General features: G+C 39.9%; 1 pseudogene; it reads left to right on the top strand.

Moving 5' to 3' along the window:
* Positions 1–336: 336 nt before the first annotated feature.
* On the top strand, positions 337–1,816 carry LOC102434461 (annotated as a pseudogene).
* Positions 1,817–8,795: the final 6,979 nt, after the last annotated feature.

The raw sequence follows: 8,795 nt of genomic DNA, 5'->3' as shown, positions 1-8,795 counted from the left end.
ACAGCCGATGATGGTGTCACTGCAGCAGCATAGATGCTCCTCAGGTATTTGCCTAAACAGATACACATAAATGTGTGATCTGAGGGACAATTCCTTAATTACCTGAGAAAAGACAGAATGCCCAGTATCCCTGCCTCTTCTTCTCAGTTAGATGGGATCCTAGGCAGCACAGTAGGACCAATTAAAAAAAACAAAAAAAGGAAGGAGAGAAAATAAGGGGTGATGGAAGGCCAGGGTGTGCATGTCCGCATTTCACTAGCCTGAAAGGCAACTGGGCAGTTGAGGTGACCTGGGGCTGAGCATTTTAGATCTGCTTGGTAAAACTGAGGCACCGCCATGCTGACCAAAATACTTGTGTTTCTCTTGACACCACCTTCCAAGGTGTTGAACCCAGCTTTCCTTCTCTTGTGAAGAATTCCATCACAAAGAATCAATGCCTCTTAACACCCAGCAAGGACTATGACACCAAGACAAGAACTGGGATCTGGCATAAGAAAACTGGCCAAGGACTCAAGGAGGCACCATTGGAACCATCATTGGAAAAGGATACTTAAAATTGATCAGATGGGAAAGTGGTTTGCTGCTGGAGAGGCTGTTGGTCTTGGAGCATTGTGCTACTATGACTTGGAATGTTTCATGAAATTGAAACTATTGAAAAGGTTGTAATTTGGCCTCAGGATAGGATGGGTAGAATTCATTCTATCTATGTGTACTTATTAGGAAGTTTTTTGTGCTTCTTTAAAAAATGTATTTTTATTTATTTCAGAGAGGAAAGGAGAGGGAGAGAGAAAAATAGAAACATCAATGATGAGAGAGAATCACTGATTGGCTACCTCCTGCACCTTCCTACTGGAGTTTGAGCCTGCAACCTGGACATGTGCCCTTGACCAGAATCAAACCCAGGACCCTTCAGTCCACAGGCTGACACTCATTGAACCAAACCAGCTAGGGCAGCTTTTTTTTTCTTTAAATCCTCACCCGAGTATACATTTCTATTGATTTCAAAGAGAGAAGAAGGAAGGAGAGAGAGAAGCACCTATGTGAGAGAACATCGATAGGTTGCCTCCCATATGTGCTCCAACTTGGAATTAAACCCCCAACCTGGGCATGTGCCCTGACAGGGAATAGAACCTGTGACCCTTCAGTGCACAGGATGATGCTCCAACCAACTGAGCCACACCAGCCAGGGCAGAAGTATTGCTTTCATAGCTTTGTCTGCCTTGATAGTGGGCAGAACTCCTGTTCTCATTAACTCATGAAGAGAGACTCTTGGGTAACACTTGGTGCAACCTTTGCAGCCATAGATTGGAGTTGGAATGCTGGTCATTACCATATGACTAGAGCTGAAGCCCAAAGCATCTTGTTTGATCACTACATTCTGGTGTGATGGTGGCTCCTCTGATGATATTAGGGGGAGCTCTTCTCATCTGAGCTGCAAAGTACACAGCAGGCATCATAGGAGGCCTCTCCACTGTGGTCATGTGCGTGCCAGCGAGAAGTTTCTGAACATGGGAGCATTGCTGGGAGTTGGCTTGGACCTAGTCTTTGTATCCTCCCTGGGATCTATGTTCCCTCCACCTACCGCTGTGCCTGGGGCCATGCTGTAGTCAGTGCCAATTTATGGTGGGTTCGCTCTTTTCAGCACGTTGCTTCTGTACGATAGGCAGAAAGTAATCGTGGGTGCAGAAATAATCTCAGTGTATGTAGTTCAAAGATATGATCCCATCAATTACATGCTGGGAATCTACATGATACATTAAATATATTTATGGGAATTGCCAGTATTCTAGCAACTGAAAGCAACAGAAAGAAGTGACTCAATCTCTGACTTCTTTAATGCAACAGATACCTTGCTGTTTAATGGGGACAAGTATTCATTAAATAGTTTGTCCAAGCAGCTTTTATTGAAGTTTAGAATATAACTTGTCATCATAAGTCTGCTTTTATTTCTGGAGAATAAATCCAGTGGTCTTTTTCCGAATAAGCACACACATTTCCAATTTTCATGTGTGAGTAATGCTAACATGTTTCAATGAATGTGAAAACTGAGGCTTGTGTTGTGATAATTTGAGTTTTATCTATTTTTATTTTATTTTTGAAACTTGATTTTTAGAGAGAAAGGAGGGGAGAGGGTGAGAGCATACCTCCTATGGGGGATCGAGCCTGCAACTAGGGCAAGTGCCCTGACCAGGAATTGAACCGGCCACACTTCGGTGCAGGGAACGATGCCCAAACAACTGAGTAACACTTGCCAGGGTAAAGTGTTTATCTACTTTCAAACTTATTTTGTCAAGTGAAACTTAACAAACTTGTGTTTACCTGCTTTTATTTTGAAAAGCAGGCTATTAACAAGTAATATGAGTGACCTAGAGGTTAGGTAAAAGGACCAGAGAGGAGTAAAGAGTCATCTGTAGTTTTTCTTCTAAATACTTAGAACTTAGGACTTGTGTGATTAGTGATGAGCCACTGAGAAGCTGACTGCTTGGAAACAAGTTATAACTATTTACATTCATCTGCTGAACTTACCAAAAGCATTGAACATAAAACAAAGACATAGGTAGTGCATTTTCCGTTGTTCTTTTTCAGTGCTGTCTTTACAATATGTATGTGATCATGTTTGTCTTTTTATTGTTTGACATTGTTAGGACAGTGCAGAATGTTAATTTTCTGCAGAAATCCTGATATACTGTGTGTGTGTGTGTGTGTGTGTAAGTTTTACTTTTGAAACTTTTAGAACAAATTGTCCTTTAAATATCTCCTATTCAAAGCATGAAAATTTTTGTATTTTCACATATACAAGCAATATGTTTATAAATGCTGAATTGAATTATTTGCATATTTATTGAAATGTTTAATAGAATACATGCTTACTTTTCTTGTGTCTTTTTTAAAAATATGTTTTTATTGATTTTTAGAGAGAGAGAGAGAGAGATAAAAACATCAATGATGAGAGAGAATCATTGATCAGCTGCCTCCTGTATGTCCCACACTGGGGATCTGCCACAACCCGGGCATGTATCCTGACTGGGAATCGAACCGTGACCTCCTGGTTCATAGGTTGATGCTCAACCACTGAGCCATGCTGGCTGAGCTCTTCACGTTTTAAAGCTTTTATTAAGAAAGCCTGTTTGTGGCTTACACTTGATATTATGAAAGCAGTTTTTCTCCTAAACTTGGTTTCTTGTGTTCCCTCTTAGACTAGAACTAAAAAAAAAAAAAGGAAAGCAAATCTAGTCTTTCTTCACAAACTGTATCAGTCAAAATGTAATGGGCATAGAACCAAATAATGGACTTTGGATTTAGCCAATTTGGGTATTTTGGGATCATGTTGTACTTCCTTCAAGGCTTGGCAGAGAGCTCTCTGCTCATTTGAGTCTCAAAGGCCTGAGTTGCCAGGCAGCCACCACCTTGAGGTTGTCAGTGGCTACTGAGTGATGGTGAGGATGCCTCTGTAATATCTACAAGGTCCAAGCATGAAGATGGGTGCCACAGAACCAATAAAATATATAAAACAGAAATTCTGGTTTGGTATTCATAATAATCAGTGCTACCTCTTAAAACTACTGTACATTAATGACCAAGTATTATGCTTTAAAATTATTGTATGTTCAAATAAGTGTAAGATGATTTTTTCTTTATACTTTATTTTATGTGATTAAAATATAGAACTCTATACTAACAGTTTCAAAGAATCTTACAGGGACTTCAGTTCTGTTCTGAGACTTTGGGCAAGTGATTTTAATCTCCAGACTTTAATTTTTCACTTGTAAGCTGAGGAGTCTGAGTGGATTGTTTATAAAATTCCTTCTACGCTGTTGATATCCCTAACTCCATATTTGTGCAACTTAGACAAGGACTCACAGTATTAAAGGTTAAGTTCAAGATTCCAAGCTGTGGAATCACTGTGTCCCTAATCTTAGCCGCATGATTTCTTTGCTATCTGGATTTTTCTCTCTCTTTTCAGTCATCTCTAAAAATAGCTTTTGATGATCTTACCTTTTCTTCTAGTTAGGCAGTGATATCCTTTGTTTGAAGGCTGTAATTAGTTAATAGAAGAAACCAACCAAATGAAACTATTGACTAATTATTGAGTGGAAAACTTGGTCTATGCAGTTTTGGTCTACTGATGAGTTAACAATAGATGTAATAAGGATTGCCAGCCAAGAATCCTCGGGACTAATTCAGGCATCCTGTAAGTACCACGCAAAAGCCCACACAGACTGTTTTCAGAGATTGCCAATTTTCTTTTATTTTCAAGTTGAAGAGTTAATGAGGAGGTGCAAGTAAAAGTCAATGGGAAAGTATCCTCTTTCTCAGCCCGAGAGGCAAACCATTCAAGGAAACCAAATGCAGGCACCAGCAGGCTCTAACGGCAGTGCTCTATGGGACCTGGAGTGCAGTCATTGCTCAGGCTGTTTCTAGTTGCTTAATCTCTTATGGTTGCCTGCAGCTCTTGTTAAAGTGCAGCTAGCAATGTATCAACTGTGTCTTTGAAACAACCTATCTCTCTAGAATCCCCTTTTAATGTCAATGATGGTTTCCAGAAGAAGAAAGGGTCCATGTCAATGGAATTTGACTTAACTCTTTTGCTCCTTTTCATGAAATAAATCCACATCTATGTGTAAGATACCTTTAATTTGTTTCTCAGTTGTGAGGACGCACAATAGGGAAGGACACGTTTTCAATATTTTTCCGTTTTATTTAAAGCACAGATGGAGGAGTGTGCACACTTTAATATAGGGTATACCAAACCTCTAGATTTCCTAGCCATTCCATACAAGGCCTAATCAGACCTGTGTGCTAATGAAGCCTTTTTAGGCATAAAAATCCCAGCAGTCACAGGACAGGAGCAGCGGTCCTTCTCTCCAGAGGGGTATCAAGTCCACATGGTGGCCAGAAATAAGACTTCTTCCAGGAGAAAGCCAGCGGGTCTGACTTATTCCCATGCCCCCCAACTGTTTTGAGGGTCTGGTGTCAGCATCCTCTTGGATCTCTGGGTTAGACTGGTATTACCGGAAGCAGGCATCAAACAGGAAAGCAGGGAAACCTCTGAGATCCCAGGTGCAGGGGGATCTCTAAGCCCGCCCTTAGACGATGTTGAGTGATAGAGCTTCTTGCTCTAAGTGTGAGTTGGACAGAATAAAATGCAACTTTGTTTTTTCCAACATTTGCAACAACATGGCTGGACCTTGGGAATACTATGCTAAGTGAAATAAGTCAATCGGGAAAATCAAAGACCCATATGATTTCACTTGTATGTGGGTTATAAAACTGAAACTCATAAGACACGGACAACATTATAGAGGTTATCAAAGGGGATAAACGGGACCAAATATATGGTGACGGAAGGTGATTTGACCTTGGGTGGTGGGCACATATGCAATATACAGATCATGTACCATAGAAATGTGCACTTGAAACCTATATGATCCTGTTAACTAGGCCCCCCCGAAAAAATATAAAAAATTCTGTGCAATCATTTTTAATAAACTTTATTCTTTAGAGCAATTTTAAGTTCAGAGGAAAATTGAGTGGAAGGTATAGAGATTTCCCATAGAGTTCCTGCCTCTGAACATGCACAGCCTCCCTCATTTATCATCATCTCCCATCAGAGTGGTACATGGTTACAATGGATGAACGCATATGGACACATCATTACCTAAATGATGCATAATGATCATAAAATAAGAAACAGAACAGAAGGTTAAAGAAGCAAGTAAACTGCTCAACATCTTTGGCACCTAATGAGAATCACTGTTAATATTTGGATGACATTTTTCAGACTTTGGAACATCTCACTCTAATTTCCTCAGAGGAGGAGCATCAAACCTACACAGGCTTTCTGAGATACTGCTGTGAGCTCCATCCCATCTGAAAACCAGGTGTTCGCTGCTTCTTTCTTTTCCTTGCTTCTGTTCCTTTTAGAACCATGTGCCTAACTGCTTCATATGTGTGTGTACATATGTATTTATGTATATGTGTGCACATATATATGCAGGTTTTCATGGATGTATACATGTATGGGTTATATGTGTAGGTGCATATATCTGTATATAGGTGTGCATGTGTGCATATGTATATATTTATGTGCATATATCTGCACACACACACACACACACACACACACACACACTTACAGGCTTTCTATTTTCCCTCTGCTTCCTAGCTTTTTGGTGATGGAGGACTTCGGGCTACAGACATTTCCCTCAGTGCTTATTCATAAAGTCCATGATAACCTCTGTGCTTCCGACGTTTTTTGACATGAGAATCCTCTTTAAGCATCAGTGTCTCAACCTCCCTCTCCTCCGAGATGCCCGCCACTCTCCAGCCCAGGCACCACCAGCTTTGAGGCGACAGCCGTGTTGCCCTAGTCGAGGGCCTCAGGTTCCCAGCTTCTTGCTCTTGAATCAGCTCATTGTGTGAATCCTATAAAGTAGTTCATACTTAAGTTGTAAGAATTTTATTGAACAGTCTAAAACTTAGTGGGCTGCAAATACTTATTAAGTGGTTTTTTTTTCTAACTATGGCATTCAGCTATAATCTATGGAAAGCTCATTTGCCTCAAGCAAATTCCATGGAGTCCAGTCCAGTACAGACCAATAAAAATGTTCAGTTTAGAGTCCCTATCTTTAAGAGATAGATATGGAACTATTTATGGACCAAATGAGATTATGTCTAGGATTTAAATTAAAGCTAAGGAGTAAGTGATAGGAGAGGGTATTGAGTGAGGGTATGAATGAAGCAAAACCAGCATCAGTCGTTAATAGTAGAAGCTGGGTGATGCGTATGTAGGAAATGTCACCTAGTCTCTATTTTGAACATATTTGAAAATGTCTTGAATGAAAAAGTTTAAAATAATCTGTAATTATCACCCTAATTATATATGCACACTACATTACAACAAATGAAGCATTTATAATAAAGAAAACGATTGCTGAGAGAAAATCTCCCTCAGGATCTTATTCCACCTAACACACAGTGAGACGAAGGGGCCTGGGGGCCTGACCCAGCTAAATGCAGGAGTGCACCTTTGGTTTGTCACAAGCAAGCACCGGTAGGATTCAGCTCCCCTTCCCTCCCTGGAAGAGGCCAGGCCTGCCCTTCAGTAGTAATAGGAGGAGCCAGCTCATCACCTCCCTGCGCAGGGAGGTGAAGACTGATATGGAGAGGATGGGTAGGTCAAAGCTTACTGACTCTCTCACCCCTCCATGCTCTACTTCCATGAACAGATTCCTCTTTGAAATGCTGTCTGAGTTAGGAGAACTATAAAAGAGTTGGCTTAAGGCCACAAAATTAAGCTCATAGATTACATAACCTGCTACCTTTCAACACTTCTCTTGGTGAAGCTAAGCACAATCAAATCCATGGTAATAATCCTCATGTTCGCAGAGGCCCTGAAGGATTTTTCTAACTGCTATTTGCATAGGCACGTTACAGTTTCCAAAGCTCTTTTAAATCTAGCATTCATCCCACAGCACCCTTGGGAGAGGGTACTTGTTCCTTTCACAGGTGGGGAAACTGAGGATCATGGAAATATTGAGTACTTCCTAAACACAACTGCAAGACTACAGAATTCTGACTTCCAAACCCAGCACAATACCATGCAGATAGTGGTCTTTCTGCTTCTTTCATGGCCTGAGGACCTCCCCAGTTCTCACGATCCAGGTCTAGAAATCCTTTTCAAACCCCAGGTCCAACCTACAGACCACTGATAAGTACTTCGAAGACATTATATTCCAACCATTATCATCTGAGTATGAGTTAGCTCATAGTTTCCCCACGGAAAAATAAATAGCAGTCTTGTCTCTGTGTTTGTGCATTTCCCTTCTCCTCTTTCCTATCCCATTCTATAGGGAAACAGACTCAAAGAAACAGCTCACCTGAGGGTGGACGTATCATTGGTGACTAGTATTTTTCATTCAGTAGGTCGTCGTTTTTTGTTGTGTTGATTATATTGTTTGTTTATTGATTTCCTTTCTAGTTTGATATAGTACCATTTGTTTATTTTTTCTTTTGTTTCCCTCGCCCCAGGACATACAGCAGAAACAATATTGCTAAGAGAAATATCAGAGATTTTACAGCCAATGTTTTCTTCTAAGAGTTTTATGGGTTTGAGGCTTATATTTAAGTATTTAATCCATTTTGAGTTTATTCTTTTACATGGTGTAAAAAGGTGGTCTAATTTTATTTTTTCTTGTATCTGTTCAATTTTCCCAACACATTTATTGAATAAACTGTCTTTACTGTAGTGTGTGCTCTTGACTCCTTTGCCAAATATTAATTGACCACATGGGCATGGATTTATTTCTGAGCTCTCTATTCTGTTCTAGTAAGCTATATGTCTGTTTTTATGCCAACACCATGCTGTTTTAATTACTATAGCCTTGTATTATAGTTTGATATTGGGTAGCATGATACCACAAACTCCCCCCTCCTCCCTCAAGATTTCTGTGGCTATTTGAGTTTTTTTTGTGGTTCCATATAAATTTTTGGGTTATTTGTTCTAGTTTTGTGAAATATACCATTGGTATTTTCATCGGAATTGAGTTGAATCTATAGATTGCTTTAGGTAGTATGGACATTTTAATGATGTTAATAACATGCGTGCACTTATTTGTATCATTTTCTAATTTCTTCTGTGTCTCATCATTTTCTTAGTACAGGCCTCTGACCTCCTTGGTTAAATATATTCCTAGGCATTTTATATTTTATGTGATTATAATAGGATTGTTTTCTTGGTTTCCCTACCTGATAGTTCATATTCTCTTGCCATTTTTCTCTACTCCAGACACGTG

Source organism: Myotis lucifugus, unplaced genomic scaffold (genome assembly GCF_000147115.1).
Source record: "Myotis lucifugus unplaced genomic scaffold, Myoluc2.0 scaffold_18, whole genome shotgun sequence".
Taxonomy (NCBI): Eukaryota; Metazoa; Chordata; class Mammalia; order Chiroptera; family Vespertilionidae; genus Myotis; species Myotis lucifugus.
This window is presented reverse-complemented; position numbering and strand designations above follow the sequence as displayed.